At 39.3% G+C, this 19836-nt stretch overlaps 1 protein-coding gene across 19 annotated transcripts in view; it reads left to right on the top strand.

Annotated features, from left to right (window-relative positions):
• Positions 1-19836, top strand: part of SIPA1L1 (signal induced proliferation associated 1 like 1) — a 503209-nt gene that overhangs the window by 186563 nt on the left and 296810 nt on the right. For all 19 annotated transcript variants that reach the window (XM_079911875.1, XM_079911870.1, XM_079911872.1 and 16 more), the window contains one exon: positions 19595-19661. The gene's annotated coding sequence lies outside the window, so the exon portion shown is untranslated. The remainder of the gene's footprint in view (positions 1-19594; positions 19662-19836) is intronic.

Below are 19836 nucleotides of genomic sequence, written 5' to 3'. Positions count from 1 at the left end.
ACGTGTAGTTGTCTTGGTTTCTTAGAGGTGGGGCCTGGATAGGACCCTTAGGAAATTTTTTTTCAGAAAGAATCCTTAATGATGCATACTTTCATCAAATTAACAAAATATACTTCAGATATTATCAATAAAGTAGCTTTGACAGTATAGCAGAGAGAAGTATGCCTGATTTGGGCAAGTGTGAAATTGTCAAGCACAGAGCATATGCTAGTTGTTTCATTTTATATTTCCTTGCACTGTCGGAGTCCTGTTCCCTTTTTGAATCCTGTGAAGGCTCATGCTATGATTGTTAATTCCTCTAACGTGATATGATGAGCTGGACCTTCGGATTGATAGTTTACAATGACTCCAGAGCTGTCCTGCTGTGCACTACACTAGGATTCCTTTTACTGAGACCCCTCCTTTGGACTTTATCCTTAAGACCAAGACTGTGTCAGCACTAGGGGGCGTTTCTCTTGTCCCAGTACATGGAGAGATTTATATTTATTAAGTAAATATAAGTAAATATATAAGTAAATAAATATAAGTAAATATATATTTATTAAGTAAATACACTGTGCTAGGTACTTGCTAGGTACTCTATATATGTTATTTCATTAAAACCTTTTTACAACTTCAAGATTAAGGAATTAGTCTGTGCATTTCCGTCACGGAGTAGTCAGATGAGGAAGCCCATGCTTTTCCCACTCTCCTGTGGCCTCCTGTATTTGGAGAAGGGAGCGGAGCGGCTTGGAGACCATTTCTTGCTCCCTCTCTCCTAAGCTGCCAGGATCTCTTTGGGTCTCTGTGGGTAGACCAACATTGTTATTAAAAATATCTATTCATTCATCCACCAGCCCTCCGTACATTCATCCATGCACCTAATAAATATTTATGGAGTACTTATTGTGTGCCAGGTGCTGATTGAGAACCTGGATATCTGCTGGTTGCCAAGCCCCCTCTACCTTCATGAAGCTTACACGAATTATCCAAAGACTCATTATATAGTGGGTTTGGGGTGGGAGTGAGTGTCTGCACTTCTTAGCCCCGTGCCAGACTTAGAGGAGGCCCTCAGTGAGTGTTCGTTTCTTTTGCCCCATCCCTTTTAACCTAATTTTTATGCCCTCGGCCAACCATTGTCCCTTGTTCATTTATGGTTGTACTTTGAATTATTGCCTTGGGTCTGTATGTTTTTTTTTTCTCAGTTCAAGATCAGTCTATTAATCTTTAGAAACTAGCATGTTCCACAAAGACATTTGGTCTAAGTGGTCAGTTACTCTGATTTTGAATATGAAAAATGTGGTAGGGGCTACAAACTTTCAGTTATAAGGTGAATAAGGTCTGAAGATATAAAGTATAATGTGGTGACTGTAGTTGATAACACTGTATGGTATCATTGACATTTCAGTTCAATAATTGAATTTTTTAAAAAGTTCTACTTTCAGGAAGAAAAGAGAGATAAATATGGGAAGTGATGGACTTACTACTTAACTCAGTGGAAAGTATCCTTTCACAGTGTATATACATATATCAGATCATCACACTTTACACTTTAAATATCTTACAATTTTATTTGTTGATTATACCTTGAAATTGGACAGAAAAGAAGGTGGTGGTATGATAAAAATGGAGTAATTTTTTGCTAAAAAGTTGTCTTTTAGCTCTTGTATTAGGCATTAATCCTAATTACATTGTGTAGGTATACCTTCGTATTGTTTTGAGTAGCATTGTTAATAATTTACCATATATTAAATTATATGTTTTTTAAAAGGTTTACTGTATTTTAAAATGTGATGTAATGAGTTAATGCTAAAACTCATAAAGTAGAGCGTCAACCTTAGATTCTATTATGAAATTCATTGAGCAAATGTTTTTCATTATGGAGAATCTTGAGTTAGTCCTATTTTTGGAATGTTTCTTCTGTAGGGTATCTGGTGTCTTTTTGATAAATTTAAACTATTTCCCGACAGATTTTCAAGGTAAACTCAATTGACAAATTTCAAAATGCTATTTAGAGCTGAGTCTGTTTCTTGGACCAGTCTCTGTGTGGTTAATGGATGATTTCAGACAGTGTTGGAGAGAAATATTAATAACGTCAAAGATCACTTGTCACCTTGACAGAAATATGAATTTTGAGAGAAGTGTAGGGATTCATTTTCTGGCGATGCAGTTTCTTACTTGGGCAACAGCACCAGTGTCCTCTCTGGTCCCTCAAGACAGAGATTTCAGTTGACTTTGGTTCCATTTTTCTCAGTTACCCCATCTGATTGCTTTGCATGTGTTGTCAGTGTTCTGTCTTAAGTCTCTCTTAAATTCCTTCCTTTCTCGCTTCCCACTCTCCTAGTTCAGGTCCCAGGCATCTCTCACCTAGAAAATAGCAACAACTTTGGTACTAGCATTTCTGTATTCAGTGTCTGTCCTCTTGCAGGCTCTCTTCCACAGCACTGTTGGAATTTTTTTGGGGGGGAAATAAAAAATATATATATGCGTGTGTGTTTGCCCACATATATACGTGCACATTTGGTTCTGATGATGACAGTCTCCAGTAAACCTTTGGTAGTTTCTCACTGCCTCTAGGGTAATCTTAAGCTCTGTAGCATGGTGTTTAAAAACTTTGTGGAATGCTTCTAGCCTTCCATCACAAACCCCTCAGTCCTCCTGCCCTTTCCAGTTGGTTCCAGCAAATAAGCTACTTTCTTTGCAATTTGTCATCATTGGTGCTTTGTGGCATTATTTGCCAGGTGCGGTACTCAGACTTCCTTTGATCTAGGCGGCCTTTTAAATGTATAAGCCACTGTTTTGTCTTGTCTGAACATCTCATGTAAGTGAATGTTGAGTCAGTTCTGCTGTCTAAGGTAGCAAAGTTTGTTTTCTGCTTTACAAGGTGTGAAAAAGTCCCACATATTTTTTTTCTTGAAAGGATTTTGGCCTAAATGGAATTAAACAACTAAAATTTAATTGCAGTTCTTCAGACTAATTTGTTGAAGGTTATTATTTTCCAATTTAGGCAGTATTTGAAAATTCGGAACTATTTTTGTACGTAAAAGTAAGTTTTCAAATTCATCATTAGAATTGTAGCCTTCTCTTTTGCTGTGATAAGTACTCATTTATTTGTAACTATGCGAGGTGATGGTTGGTAACTAAACTTATTGTGGTAATCATTTCATAATATATAGATACATCAAATCGTTATGTTGTATACCTTAAACTTATACAATATTATATGTCAACTATATTTCAATAAAACTGGAGGGGGACTCCCCCCCACACACACACTCACTGTGCCAGCCTACCTCTCCCTGTACAACGAACACCATCACAAAGCTTCATAAGCCATTAACACTACCATAGGTTAAAAAAATAGTCATTTATGTTTCAGCTGCCTGATAGAATTACAAGTCCTCCAAGTTTCATGTGAATGCTTCTCTGTATTTAAAAGTAAATGTCCACAGCACAACAGTAACTCTGAATGACATACCGTGTGCTGATAACTAGCACAGTTAGAATGATGAGATTCCATGGCCGTCTCTGTAATCACGTGATGATTGATCCCACACAAGTTCACGGGTGCCAGAAACGATGTTGAAGTAGGCGACATGCAGGATGAGGCCAAAGCTAGAAGACAGCCACTGAGTGGATAGTAAAGCCAGTTCATCTCCTGTGGCTCTCAGGGAAAATTTCCATGCAACCTTTAGAGTTTAAGTGTTTCTTTGTGTGTTTGATATTTAAAATGTCTTTCCATGGTTTATACTTTCTGTTTACTTAAACACCACATGCATGGCAGCCTTTTCTGTCCTTATTCTATTTTCTCCCCCTAATTGCTTTTCCTCTGCTTCTTGTTTGCCCATTGGAAACTTATTTGTTATTCTTGCCATTAAGTTGACCTTCTGACCTTTATGTTCTTTTGCCATCTTTAAAGTTGTACCTATCAACACTTCGGTCTGTGTTATTGCTGTTTTTACATATCCTCCCCCATGAGTTAGGTTGTAAACTTTTTGAAAGGAAAGTCTGTGCCGCTGTGATCTTTGGAACACTACAGCTTTTTGCAAATTGATGTGGAAGAAGCGTTTGAATTGAAGTAAATACTTGTTTTAATAAAGGAAATAATTACATCTCAATTAAGATCTGACTTGCTTGGCTGGTGGGTGAGGTTACAGATGGACCCCCGTTTTAGCTGAGACTGTGGCAAGTGTAACGCTCGTTTTTGAGAACAAGGAAACAATTGGAAATGTTCTTTAGGTCTAACCACTCCTTGATGCTCATAACAAGTTCCTTGATGTGTGTTCAAGTCCTGCTCAGCTATGAACTGCTTTTCTAGTTTGTTTCATTATTGACTGAGTGTTTCTTAAATTCTAGTGGAGGGAAGAGGGTGGCAGTTGGTTATCTCGTTGCCTTATGCACCCCCTCTGTTTCCTGAATATGACAGCAGTTTCTACGTAGTGCCTTTGCCCATGGAGTCAGAAGCTCCATACAAATGTGGATTCTGGTTCTTTCAAGTTGAGAGGAAAGTTAAAAACTCACTTTCTAAAGATCTGTTTAGTTTTTTTCAGGTCACAAGTTTGCCCTTAATAGAGATCTTCTTGTCACTTTAATACCCAAAGTGACTTTTCTGGTGTAGGTGGCACAATTTGTAAGGTGTCTTGAGCCAGTGCTTTCCCGTGGGGGATTAGGACTGTCTGTTCTGGAAAAGTGCATTGTGAGAAGTAAACTTATTTTTTTTCATTTTAGAAATGGATTCAGTACATACACACAGAACTTCTCAGGTGCTTTATGACTATTCTGACATTGTTACATAAAGAATTTTAAATTTTATTTACCTATTTACTTTTAATTGATTTTTTATTGAAGTATAATTGATTTACAATGCTGTGTTAGTTTCAAGTGTACAGCAAAGTGATTCAGTTATACATATATATATTCTTTTTTTAGATTCTTTTCCCATATAGGTTATTACAATACACCGAGTGTAGTTCCCTGTGCTCTACAGTAGGGCCTTGTTGTAAGAATTTTTAATTTTTTAATTCTGTCACATGGCAGTTTTTCTGAACTCATGCTTTGCAAAGGAGCAAACTAAATACTGGGGAATGTTTGGTATTCATGTCAAAAATGGCTTCCACAGGGGTGTAAAATGCCACAGGTTGGGCTGGAGGGATGTAGATATGGTGTGTGTGTGTTTTTATCAATATAGGAGTGCTGAGAGGAGTGAGAGTTGTGTTGATCTACACAAACGTTATTACTTTTTTAACTTAAAAATATTTCAGATGGACTGGAAAAGGTAGGGACTTATATGTAATACCTTCCAGCTTCACCAGGTCTTAACATTTTGCCATATTTGTTTTAGATCGTAAAACATTTTGGAAAAAGTTGAAGCTCTGCTTTTCTCCCTCCTGATCCCATGGTGTTTTTTTCTATTGGAATGCATTTTATTTGATGGCTTTGAAGACAGATTACATAGTGAGTAGTTGAATGGTGGTTTCCTGTAGGGAAATGAAGTTTATGCACCTCCCATTTTCAGGTTATGGTAACAGTGCTTCTGAAGAGGTGGTGTGAACCTGACATAGGGTCATTGAACAAGATGAGAAATGTATATATTTTGAAAAGTAAACTTGGTTGAATGTGGGCATTCACATTCCAATTAGTTGTTTGGCTTAAACAACGTTCCAGAGCCACTAAGTAGTTTCTTCAAATTAACTGTTAATCTGTTAAAATGTCTGGACAATCACCAAAACTGACTGTTTTCCATGAAGACTTTGTACCGTGGTTTCCAAGGGTGTTTTCCTAGAATTGAATTCACTTTTGTTGGTTTTGGTAATTTTCCTCTAAGCATTTCCTTCAAGTTACGGAATTCTGACTACCTCTCTATTTTACTTACTTTTTTTTTTCCTTTGGTTAAGTATAATACAAAAACCAAAAGGCTATTTATTTTTCCTTAGTGCTACCAAGTTTCTCTGTGCTTTTAATGCGGTGCCATATTTTTCATTGTTGTTCACCTTTTGTTCAACTCTGAGCATCTGTTAAACTTGTCTTGTGTTTTATAATCTAAATTTAGTTTTGATAGGTTCCAGAGAACAGGGGGAAGAACGTCTGTACTAAAATGTAGCTTTTTGGTGTGTGCTCTACTTTTTGTAAGTTATATATCATAATTAAGGAAAAACAGAAATTGAGAAGATTCACTAGCGATCCTATCACTCATAAATTTTTTTACCATATATTTTCCAAAAAAATTTATAAAATACATATTTTAACATAGGCTATAGTTTATAATGTGCATTTTTGTGTAATATTTTGAACAATAAACTAGTAATGTATAAATAATTCCTAAATTACAATTATCTTATATACTCTAAGGTGGAGGTTGTATAATACAGTGGTAGAAACACAGGCTTTGTATCAAATAGACTTGGGTTTGGATTCTTGCTTGTCTGATTACTCAGTTTGTAGCTTGACCTTGGCCAAGGGACTTTATCTTGGGTAAGATTTAAAACTCACTGATTCCTACGTGTACTCCTTTGTACAATGGGGATAATAATACCCAGCTCCCTGGATTGTTATATTGATTACATGAGATAGAGAATATAATGTGCCTGGTGTATTGTAGGTACTCAGATAGTAACTATCATTATTTTTTATAAGGGAGATTACTTAATCAAAAGACAAGATTAGACACTGGCTACTTAAAGCAGTATCAAGGAAGAAGTTTCTAGATGCCTATATTGTATTTGTATTTACTATTGTAAAAGTGTGGTTAATGAGGCTTGTGTGAATAGTTTGGTAACTGCTCCTGTCCCCTTCCTCCCAGATTTGGAATAGGTAGCCATCTTTAAAATACATAATATGTATGGAGGCATTTTTTGAGAGACCTTCACATGGTAATGAAAAGCTACTGAATGTAATTGTGTGTGTGTGTGTGTGTGTGTGTGTCTGTATGTATAGACGCATGTGTCTCTAATGTTTCTCATATGTACGTTGTGGATCATCTGTCTCTATCCCTCTTAACCTGGATGTCTTTCTTAGCTCCAAAGAGCCTTCCCATGTACTTCTCTCCCCCATTTCCATACTTTCTTCTTCTTTTTTTAAAAAATTTTATTTATTTATTTATTTTGGCTGCGTTAGGTCTTTGTTGCTGCGCGCGGGCTTTCTCTAGTTGTGGTGAGCGGGGGCTACTCTTCGTTGTGGTGCGCAGGCTTCTCATTGTGGTGGCTTCTCTTGTTGCAGAGCACAGGCTCTAGGCATGCAGACTTTAGTAGTTGCAGCACGCGGGCTCAGTAGTTGTGGCATCTGGGCTCTAGAGTGCAGGCTTAGTAGTTGTGGCTCACGGGCTTAGTTGCTCTGCAGCACGTGGGATCTTCCCGGACCAGGGCTCGAACCCGTGTTCCCTGCATTGGCGGGCGGATTCCTAACCACTGCACCATGAGGGAAGTCTCTCATATTTTCTTCCTGATTTTAACTTCGTGCTAACATGAATTAGCACCTATTCGTGTTATTCCTCCTGTTTACCAGCACTATGTACCTGTTGTTAGTTATTTATGTATAGGCATATTGAATTTGAAAAGTGTTATCTAAAAGGAATCTTAGTCATATGGTTCTCACATTCCACTTTACCTCTTTTCTTTCTTTTTTTTTTTTTTTGGCGCGGTACGCGGGCCTCTCACTGTTGTGGCCTCTCCCGTTGCGGAGCACAGGCTCCGGACACGCAGGCTCAGCGGCCATGGCTCACGGGCCCAGCCGCTCCGCGGCATGTGGGATCTTCCCGGACCGGGGCACAAACCCGTGTCCCCCGCATCGGCAGGCGGACTCTCAACCACTGTGCCACCAGGGAAGCCCCAGCAATACCCTTTTTAATTAATTTCGAGTAATTTTATTGTGAGGTCATAGAAGATGAATTTATTGGTGAACTCACGCCAGCTGTGGGGTGTGTCTGCCTTGACTGTCCCTGTTTGCAGTCAAGTTGCTCGTCCTCTGCTCACACGTCAGCATTTTCTCCTGTTGGCCACCTGGTGCGATGACTCTGAAGCTGCTCTTTTTAATCTAAGATGAAGCTTACTTTCCCTTCATTTTACACACACACCCACACCCACACCCACACACACCATGTTGCAGTGAAGAGACTGTGTTTGGTTTCACATGAAGTCAGTTAAAGGAGACAAAATTAATAAATTCCTAACTTTGTCAGAAGGCTAAAACTTCCTGTTTTGGAGATTGGCATTCAGGGATGTAAATATAGTCTAAAATTTTTCTAAATTGGCATTTGAATGGCTTGCTTAAAAATCACTTAAGCTCATTGCAGAACTGTTTACAATAGCCAAGACATGGAAGCAACCTACATGTCTATCAACAGATGAATGGGTAAAGATGTACATATATACAATGGAATATTACTCAGCCATAAAAAAGAATGAAATCACGCCCATTTGCAGCAACATGGATAGAGCTAGAGATTGTCATACTGAGTGAAGTAAGTCAGACAGAGAAAGACAGATATCATATGATATCACTTATATGTGGAATCTGAAAAAAATAATACAAATGAACTTACATACAAAACAGAAATAGACCCACAGACATAGAAAACAAACTTATGGTTACCAAAGGGGAAAGAGGGGAGGGATAAAGTTGGAGGTTGGGATTAGCATATACACACTATTATATATAAAATAGATAACCAGCAAGGACCTACTGTATAGCCCAGGGGATTATACTTAATATTTTACAATAACCTATAAGGGAAAATAATCTGAAAAAGAATATATATATATATATATCACTTAAGTAACCAAAAAAACATGATATTCTGGGATCAGGGGCAGATAAAGGTGACTCACCTTTTATCTGAAAGTTTTTAAGCTATGTCCATAGGGTATTCAAAGGGGAAAAATGACTCCCCTTCAAGTTTATTAAACAAAACGTTTTCTAATTTCATTTTAAGTTATATATTTTTATTATAAATTCCCATAATAAGGTCAGCCTCATAGTAGGGGCCTAGTATATTCTTGTTGAATGAATAACTATCTCATGACTGTTAACTATCAATTTGTTACTTGTTTTAAATTATATTTAGCATTGCAAGGGCTTCCAAGTAGATTCCACTATTTGATCCTCACATAATCTTGTGAGTTAGGCAGGAGAGGGATTTTCTTCATTTTACAGGGAGCTTAGTAGAGCTGCTCACGTATTACCAAAAGATGACTCCAGGGTTTGACTTTAGGACTTCAGCTTCTTATTCCATCCTTTGGTGCAGTGCTCTGCTGTTTTCCCATATTGACCTGGAAATATTTCAGTACTTCATATTGTAATAGTTGTTCATTTATTCAGCAGGATTTTATTGAGGGCATGATTTTAAGTTCTAGGCCTTTGTGGCTGAATGTAAAGACAAGGTTTCTACTCTCAAAAGGAAGACTGTCAGTAAATAAATAAACAATAATAATGATTAGCACATAGTAGGTGCTCAATAAATGGTTATTGACTGAGTGAATGAGTGATCAAAGTGATAAAAAGGAAATGAGGGCTTCCCTGGTGGCGCAGTGATTAAGAATCTGTCTGCCAACGCAGGGGACATGGGTTTGAGCCCTAGTCCAGGAAGATCCCACATGCCACGGAGCAGCTAAGCCCGTGCACCACAACTACTGAGCCTGCGCTCTAGAGCCCGCGAGCCACAACTACTGAAGCCCGTATGCCACAGCTACTGAAGCCCGCCCACCTTGAGCCCGTGCTCCACAGCAAGAGAAGTCACTGCAGTGAGAAGCCCGCATACCGCAACGAAGAGTAGCACTTGCTCACCGCGTCTAGAGAAAGCCCGTGCGCAGCAGCAAAGACCCAATGTGCAACCAAAAAAAAAAAGCCTTTAAAGTTATTAAAAAAAAAAGAGTAAGTGAACAGTGAGTGTGGGGTTGTAAATGGATAGATTGATGAAGGAAGGTCTTCCTGAGGAAGTGACATCTAAGCCAGGGAAAGAGCATTTCAGATAAAAGGACCAGTACAGGCAAATGCCCTGAGGCAGCAAAGAGCTTGGCTTACTTAAGAGGACACCAAAGGTGGCCAATGGAGCTAGAGCATAGTAAGCTGGGGAGACAGGGGGTTCCACATGAAATTGAAGAGGAAGGGATCAATTTTTTAGGGCCTTGTAGACCATGTTGAGAAATTTGACTTTCATTCTAGTGTTGAAAGAGTTTTTCCACGTGTCTTAAGTTTCTGCACTGTCTACCTTTGTTCTGGACTGCCTTTTCAAGGATGATTTGTATGGTCAGCAGCCTTGGAAGATAGAGTGTCTCCCTCCAGAGCAAAGATCAGGCACACTATTGTCTAGTGTAATAAAGACAGTGTCTCCTGGGGAAAAGGTCAGACGGGCTTACTGCCCATTGTAGAAGACTTGGGTTCATTAAGCTCAGGGTTCCTCTCCTGTTACACAACCCACTGCTGTGCAGGTGTCATCTGGCCTTCTTTGTGTTACCTCATGGGAATTGGGACTGAAGGGACTGGCACCAAAAGTGCTGATACTCTGGTTGTTGCTATTGCTATGAGTAATGAAGTCCTTTGTCTTTGACCCAAGAGTCTCATGTCTTCTGCCAGTATCCATACAACTGTGGCAGCTAACTTGTTAGTGTGAAATTAGGGTAAAATCGTACATCCTTCACATTCTTGGCATCTCAGTACATGGAAAGCATTGGGGGATTTTCAGCAGGGGGATAATATATACTTTAGCCTTTTAAAAAGTCAGTGTGGGGCTTCCCTGGTGGCGCAGTGGTTGAGAGTCCGCCTGCCAATGCAGGGGACGCGGGTTCGTGTCCCGGTCCGGTAGGATCCCACATGCCGCGGAGCTGCTGGGCCTGTGAGCCATGGCCGCTGAGCCTGTGCGTCCGTAGCCTGTGCTCTGCAACAGGAGAGGCCACAACAGTGAGAGGCCCGCATATCGCAAAAAAAAAAAAAAAAAGTCAGTGTGACCACTCTGAAAATTGATCAGGGGTAGAAAGATGAATGAGGAATGTGGGTCAGCTGTCTAGTTGAGAGATAACAGTGGCTGAGACCAGTGTGGTGACTGTGGAGGTGGGGAGGCGTGAGAAATTCAAGGTGGTCTTCAGGAGGTGGAAGTTATAGGTCTCAACAGGGTGGATACGGGCTGTGAAAGAAAGGAATGGAGAATGAATCCCAGGTTTTTGGTTTGAGCAAATGAATAGATAGAGATGGAGAAGCCTTACGATGATAATAAGCCTGTAAAAGGACTTTTTTCTCTTGTCATCACCACTTTAGCCTTTTTCTAGTCAGTTTATTTGCTTGACTCACTCTCTCTGTGTAGAACTTTTATGCTTAGAATTACAGGGAAAGGGAGAATAAGAAGTAGTTTGTACAATTTGGGATCAAAGAACCACTGGTATGTACTTTTCTGGGAAGAACATTTTTCCTGTGTCTTCACGAATTGTCAAGTCCATTAATGTTGAGAAATGCAGCTCCTGCAGTCCCTTGATGAGTGGGTTGTCTCAATAACAATAAATTAGATTAGCTTGGGAGGATTTATTTTTCAAATAGCCATATTGATTTTTACCCAAAGTTCATTATCTGAGAATTTACAATGAAACACTTTAATGTGTTTCCAGGATTTCTCTTTTTTTGACGGTAAAGAAATACATTTTTTCTTATGTATGTTTCAGTTTTTAAATTTCCTTTAAAGCTGGGCTATTCTCCCTTAATTCTCAAGGATAATTACTGCTCATCTTGTGATCACGTAAACTTAATAAAGTGGGATGAAAGAAACAAGTGCCTATGGACTAATTTATTCAGTTTGTCATCCTCACTGAGAAATTCCTCAGGATAACTTCTTGTCTCTGTAATGCCTGATGCTGATTTCAACAGCACCTGATTGCTTTTCATAAAGAAAGTAACTAAAAAGCTTAAAAAAAAAGACTTGGCCCTGAAGAGTTCTTTTAAATGCCTTCCCTTTTTTATCTAGTGAGATTTATTTTTTTGTGTGTGCTTTTTGTGTGCTTATTATATTTACAGGATGATTTTACGTTTCTTAACCTTTATATATTGTAGACGATTTTAGGCTACAATATAAAGCTTGAGTGCGTTTTGATTTATCTTTGCACCATCTTGCACATGTCCTTTTATTTCATTTGTTCTGTAGCATTTTCTTTAGTCTCTCGCCTAGGTCTAGATTTTTCCTCTTCAGAAAGAGAAGGTTGATAGAGAGGGAAGATAGAGCTTCGTGAATTTGCGGGGGAGGGTTTGGGAGAGAGGCTAGGCTTACAATTATTTCTGATTCAGTTTATACTCTGCTCCCTGGAAATCAACAATGGAAAAACTTACTCCATTTTTAAGATTAATTTAGAAAGCATGCACTGAGATCGCTAAATCATTAGTGCAGATCATGAGACTTTACCAGGTGGTGTGAGTTGTTATTAATCACTTCAGTAGGCTCTGGAGATTTTTCTACCAGAAATGCAGTTAGAATGTGTTTATTTCTGAGTCTTTGAGAAGATGAATATACTATCTTTTTGCTTTTTTTTTCCCTTTTGTTTTCTTTTTACAGAGATCCATCTTTTGGGGTTTTAGCAGTTTTAAACCCCCTCAGGTGGTTGAGTGGTATCTGAGCTTCCCGGGATGTCCCAGTCTTTCCTTTGGAGTAGTATTGTTGTTCTGCCTTCCTATCTCATTGTATAAATTCTTCAAAAGGGCCCGACATTGTGTCACTGATTTCATGTTTCAAGCTGTGCCCTAAGTCATGAACAGATGCACCATATTTAGGCTGTGGTTGGAATTTCATGAATGGGTTGCTGGTCTTCTCTCCCTTGTCCCCTGATTTCAAAACAAAACCAAGAAACAATTAGTAGGATTTTACCAGGGCCCTCTAAAGAGAGATCTTATTAGTGACGGAATTGAACTAGAATTTGTAGCCTATGGAATGTGGTAGAAACTGTCCCTAAAGGATTGTGTCCCTGCCTTCAGAAAGATTTTTACCCCCCTGGTTTTGGCCTAGACTCTCCCATACCCTGAAATCCATTCTGGAAATGATTCAGGGGCACAGAAGGAGTCTTATCCTCAGAATCGTAACTTCACTTCTCCTGCCCATCTTCTTTCCCCTGTTGGAGGAATAGTAGAGGGCACAGTAGAAAGAGGATTTGAGTCAGACCTGGATTTGCATCTGAGCTCTTGTTTATTAGTTGCGTGACCACAGGCAGCATACTTAACCTCTTTAAGCCTCAAATCGCAAATGTAAAATTGAGACCGTGCTAGACTTTGTGGTTTGGTGAAGCACTGTTGTGTCTGTTAAGGAACTGGTGCTCAGCACGTGTAGGTTCTCACTAAGAACTGGAACAGGGTCAGGACTCGAACTTGCTGTGTGTTCCTCCAGGATCCCACCCTCCTGCCTCCCTCTGGAGGGGAGAGCTGTCCTGAATTTTATGTTCAGCACTCCCTTGCTTTTTAAAATGAGTGTATCTGTAGACAATACGGCAGTCCCCCCTTATCCGAGGTTTCTCTTTTTGTGGTTTCAGTTACCTGTGATCAGCTGTGGGCTGAAAATATTAAATGGAAAATTCCAGAAATAACCAATTCATAAGTTTTAAATCGTGCGCTGTTTTGAGTAATGTGATGAAATGTCACGCCATCCCAGGCCGTCCCTCCCCTGATGTGAACCATCCCTTTGTCCAGTGTATCCCTGCTGGTTAGTCACTTTGTAGCCGGCTCAGTTTATCAGATTGACTGTTGTGGAATCGCACTGCTTGTGTTAAAGGGATCCTTATTTTACTTAATAATGGCCCCAAAGCACAAGCATAGTGATGCTGGCAATTCACATGTGCCAAAGAGAAGCCGCAAAGTGCTTCCTTTAAGTGAAAAGGTGAAAGTTCTTGATGTAATAAGGAAAAAAAAAAATCATATGCTGTTGGTAAGGTAAGAATGAATCTTCTACCCGTGAAATTGTGAAGAAGGAAAAAGAAATTTGTGCTAGTTTGCTGCCACATATCAGGCCACAAAAGTTATGGCCACAGTGTGTGGTAAGTGCTTAGTTAAAACAGAAAAGGCATTAAATTTGTACAATAAGTTATTTTGAAAGAGACTGCATTCACATAACTTTTATTACAGCGTATTGTTGTAATTGTTCTGTTTTATTATTACTGTTGTTAATCGCTTACTGTGCCTAATTTATAAATTACACTTTATCATGTGTGCGTGCATGACATGTAATGTATGCGTAGGAAAAAACATGGTATGTATAGGCATACCTCATTTTATTACACTTCGCTTTATTGTGCTTCGCAGATACTGTGTTTTTTACAAATTGAAGGTTTGTGGCAACCCCGTGTCAGGCATTTGCTCACTTCGTGTCTCTGTGTCACATTTTGGTAATCCTCCAAATATTTCAAGCCCTCCACCAGCAAAAAGATTATGATTCCCTGAAGGCTCAGATGATGGTTAGCATTCTCTAGCGATATTTTTAAATTAAGGTATGTATCTTGTTTTTTTAGACAAAATGCTATTGCACACTTAGTAGACCACAGTATAGTGTAAACATGATTTTTATACGCAGTGGGAAACCAAAATTTTTGTGAATTGCTCTATTGCGATATTTGCTTTACTGCAGTGGTCTGGAACTGAACCTGCAGCATCTCCGAGATGTACCTGTTATAGGAGTCAACATTATCTGTGGCTTCAGGCGTCCACTGGGGGGCTCGGAACGTGTCCTTTGAGAATAGGAGGAACTACTGTGTGTTTTTAGCTTTGCCTATTTGGGCCCCGTAAAAACGGCATCCTGTTATGTGTAGTCTCTAATAAGAGTGCTTCATCACTGACAGGGAGTGTAGAACTCTTGGTTCTCCACTTGGCCTTTGCTGATGGTCCTGGATGTGGGGTTGCAGTTTTTTCTGTGGTGTTTGGTGTAGAGTGGTTTTTACCTAAGACGTTTTTGTCTATCTAGGCTTCCCCGTTACTGATCCTTTAGAGCAGGCTGTTTCTGATACTGGGTCAGAGGTAAGGACAGCATTGCGTGACATGGGGGTGGGGGTGAATCCAGTAAGGAAATAGAGGTTAATGGGAACTAGATATACCACTCTTATAGGAACGGAAAGGGAAAAACTAGAATGAATCTTGCAGTATTGGGCTGGAATTCAGGCTAACTATGAACTCACAGTTTTCAGTGTACGTGGATAGATACAGAAAGAAATGAAGAAGTAAGTGTGTGCATATATGTGTGTGCTTCTGTTCACCTAGATGACCTAGGAATAGTGACAATCCAGTTGCAATACGCACACCCAGATCTTGGTTTCTGAATACCATTTTCCCCCACTAAAATGGTTGAAATTATCGGACTAAAAAATTACTTTTAAAAAAAAAAATCAGTGGACATAAAGTATTGGGTGAAAGTTGGTTGAGAAATAGGCTATTTATATAGTCTGAAAGTATCACCTTGCAAAATACTTATTAATTACAAAGAGGAAAAGAGTCACTTTACAGTGGGGAGATCTGGCAGATACCACCCTAATCAAGTGATATAAGTTCACACTACCAGTCAGGGAAAAAAATCAAAATAGAATACTACCTGATAGGGTGCAACGAGAGGAAGGAACTTTTCTGTGGTATTCCTGCTGAAAAGTCATAACTTGAATCTAATCAACAATTAAGTATCAACAAACCCAAAGTAAGGAACATTCTATTCAATATAAAACTGGCCTGGGCTTCCCTGGTGGCGCAATGGTTTAAAGTCCACCTTCCGATGCAGGGGACACGGGTTCGTGCCCCGGTCCGGGAAGATCCCACATGCTGCGGAGCGGCTGGGTCTGTGAGCCATGGCCACTGAGCCTGCGCGTCCGGAGCCTGTGCTCCGCAATGGGAGAGGCCACAACGGTGAGAGGCCCGCGTACCGCAAAAACAAACAAACAAACAAAAAAACTGGTCTGAAATCTTCAAAATTGTCAAGTTCATGAAAGTCAAGGACAGTTTGAGGAGTTCTAGTTTGAAATAGACTAATGAGCTGTGAAAGGTCAGTGCCAGTGTGAGATCCTGGATTGGATCCTTTTACTAAAATGGACACTATTGGGATCATTGGAGAAAGTCAAACCTGGACACTGTTGGGACCATTAGATGACCATACTATGTCCGTGTTAATTTCTGGATGTTGATGGTCATAGTTATTGCAGTTTTGGAAGAGAATGCCCTTGTTTATAGAAATGACTCACCAAACTCTGTAGGGGTGATAGGCCGTGATGTTAGCTACTTACTCTCAAGTGGTTCAGGGAAATTATTTCTTCTAGTCTTGCAGCTCTTTTTTTTGTCTTTCTTGAGATTATTAAAGAAAACAAAAAAGACCCCTCCTGTGAGTTGACTTTTTCAAAATCATTAGCTTATGAAACCAATCATTTGAAAGGTTTAAGAGGTTTGCTTTCCCGTGCTGTCTTGTCTGGCAGCTGCCCTTCCTGTGCGGCTTCCTGTTATATCTTGATTTGTCTTTTGGTATTCTGGTTTTAAAATATTCACCATCATTTCCTTACTATATTCTTTTCCCTGCTCATTATTTATTTCCCTTCAACTATATTTTGTTTTTGTGACAAACTTCTTTCGAGGGAAAATATGATTTACAGAAATCTGACACTTTACTGTATTTCAATTCAATGATAATATTGTATTTAGTTTCAACTTACTTTGTGCTATTCTTTTCTCCTCAGTTTTCTGGTGAGCTATTTAAGCTTTCTTTCTTTTTTTTTTTTTTCTTTTACCATACTGCCTCTGCGTTAGTACTGAGGGTGTTTCAGTAGGCTTTTGGTAAAAAGTATTGGGCTGGTTGATTGCTGTCTTAGAATTTAGAGTTTTCAGAAAGTATAAGCAGGGTAAGGGGAAATTGATAGAGTGGCGAATTCAATGCTATACTAATCCACAGTCTAGTCGTCTCATTACTGTGTGTATGAATGGTTAGCTCCTAAAGGTTTAGGTTAAGCGTATTAGGACCAAGCTGGCCCTAGTCTAAAAATTTGCATGGTTTGAGATGGGAGTAGGGTGTTATGGGGTTAGGGTTAATTGTCAGAGCAGCCTTCTCTTTCTGTGAACGTTAAGTGTAAGTTATCTATTTGGTAGAATCTACCCTTTCCTTTTAGTACAGAAAATCACGGGGTAAGGCCTTGAATTGCCCACCCCCCTCCTCTCTTTCATGGAACTAAAATCCATCATAGGGCTTGTTTTCCTTAGATAGGTTAGAGGACAAACTTCTCTTTAGCAGTTACATTAATTTTTATATTTCTCAGAATGATCGAGGAAAAAAAGCTTTTAAAATCCAGAGTGGTAGTTACATTTCCCTTAGAACACTCCCACACATACAGGCTTTTCTTCAGCATTTTTTTTTTTATTTTTCTTGCTGCTTTTACAGTGTAGGTGGCCTTCTCTGGATTGCTTTTGACAGGAAATTGAGCAAGCTTTCCTTTTTGGAACAGAATATATTTTACTGCTGAGAGAGACAGAAAAAAAGAAGTGTTTATGTTTTGAAATTTAATTATGAATTTTTATTTGAAGGCTGATTTAAATCTAGAAAAATGGAGGTGGGGCTTAAATTTCAGATTGTGCACTAATATTTCTGAACCTTCCTATTCATTTTTGGGCTTTCTTTTCTTCCTTTATTGGAGGAAGAAAGGAAGGCCCCCAAATTACTTTGCTTCGTAAAGCCACAGCCATGTATGGATATTAAGAAGTTTGTCTTTGTCGTTGTTTTTCTGCTTTTGTCTGAGGCTGCCTTCCCCGGTTGTCTTCTTTTTGTAGTGGAGGTATGTTGGGCTCTACACTGAGTTAATGGGCATCTTGAATCTAGAATGTGTGTTAGCCCTGCCTTTGGAAAAGCGTGTCATTCAGCAAAGCTTCCTAATGATAGGGCTTGTGCACAGGTCTCCAGGGCTGGGTAGAGAGCTCTAGATTGGAACCCTGCCTCTGCCGCAGATCCTACCTGGACTCCTGAACCCCCTGGTGCTTTGAGATAGGAATACCAGTCAACCTGCCAACCACCCAGGTGCTTGCTGCCTGGGATGATTGTGGGTGAGTTTGATTTGTGTAGTTTCTTTATAGCACTGGAGATTCAGGGGAAGAAATCGGACTGTAATTAGAATATAAGCCCATATGCCACATCATGGAAATGTTATCCAGTTGGAATGGAGTAATTCTGGTGGAATCTTTCTAAGTATGTTTTTAAATCATATCCTTTCTCTTGAGTTTGACATTGGCATGTTTGTTCAGTCTCTAAGTAGACTACTAGTGCAAATCAACTGTCAGGTATGTTTTGTTTATATAATTAGCTGGTTATAACTTATTAATTAAGATGAACAAAACAAAGTATATATTTCAAGTGTTCCAGGCTTCCTTACCCATTCTGTAGGTGCAATTTGTAGGCCAATCATGTGAAAACTGCAGGTTTCATCATCTGGGGTATCTGATGCTCAGAATATTCTTTTTAGGTTTCTTTTTCCCACAGATTATGGTAGGGTAGGAAAGACCTGTTGCAGGGTCTTCTGGAACTCTGTTCTGCTGTATTATGTAAGATCATAGTGCCAAGGACATGGTAGGCCCTCAGCGAGTCTCATTTTGAATGCAGGTAATGTAAGTTTTGAAGTACCTTTATATTTGGCTGAATGAAAGATGTCCTACTATCCAAGGTGACAGGCTGGGAAATTTTCCCCTTTGTCCTCACCAGGAATTGGGAATATCTGTGAGTGAAACAAAGTTCTGGTTCTTCTTACTCTTCTAAGCTTCCATTTTATATGTTTGGGAATTAACCCAGTTTGAAATAGTGTTTCATCTCAGCAAATATTAAAACTTGGTTTCTTGGAAGCCCTTTTGGACATGTATAGTCTGACTTATTTTAATATTTTTAGAAATAGGTACATGTACTGCAGATTTTAATGTTGGGCATGTATATGTATTCTTTTAACTAATAATATGCCTGCAGTCACAGGAAATGTTTTATGGTTATAGTAGAGTTTTTATATATAGCCTATCTGAAATGACCAGTGTGAGAACTGTAGAATTTCTGAGTCGTCAGAATGTTTGGTTGCTTTGGAACAGGCTTTCTCAGTCTCGCTGCTATTGACATTTTGGGCTGGAGAAGTCTTTGTACTGTCCTGTGCCTGTAGGATATTTAGCAGAATCCCTGGCTTCTACCCATTAAATTCCAGTAGTATAACCCCTTCCTCTGTTGTGACAACCAAAAATATCTTCAGACATTGTAAGATGTCCCCCTGGGGTACAGAATTGCCCCCTGTGGAGAACCACTGGTTGGGAACAGTGGTTCCCACAGGCAGGTGATAGACCCGCTACATCAAAATCACATTATTGGGGCACTTCTTACTCATGTCGGTTCCTGGGTTTCTCCCCAGACTTCCTGATCACATCATGTGGAGAGAAACGTGATCTTCCAGACTGAACAGTCAGGTTTAGGAATTTGTTGTATAAGTGGGAGCGGCTGTCGGTTGGCTTAAATTTAAGTGTGTGTTCAACTGCACACAAAGAGATTACAAATTAAAGAGGGTTTTAGAGGTAAAGTATAACATTTCGCAATTATGATTTGATTTGTAGCTGTGATTTTTCCCCTTTATTACTATTTTCAGAATTTGAAAATAATCTTATACTAAAGTTCATAATTATTTTACTCCAGGTTTTGCGAGAATACCTCAAGTTGGACTCGGAAGTAAGATTTACCACCAACTTTGAAGTGGAATCAGGTGAGTTGGTAGATAAGTCACAAAGGCTTGTCGAACTCCTGTGTTCATTCCTAGAAGACCTGCCACTCACAGCAGACTTTTGATTTAGTAAATTTTATTCTATATTTTTTCCCCACTGGTGTTTCCTCCTTTGTTGTTCTACTGCTGAGAGGCGGAAATGGGGAAGAGGGGAGAC

The sequence above is a fragment of the Stenella coeruleoalba genome (genome assembly GCF_951394435.1).
Source record: "Stenella coeruleoalba genome assembly, chromosome: 2".
Taxonomy (NCBI): domain Eukaryota; kingdom Metazoa; phylum Chordata; class Mammalia; order Artiodactyla; family Delphinidae; genus Stenella; species Stenella coeruleoalba.
The sequence above is the reverse complement of the archived record's forward strand: the minus strand, read 5'-3'. Positions and strand labels throughout refer to the sequence as shown.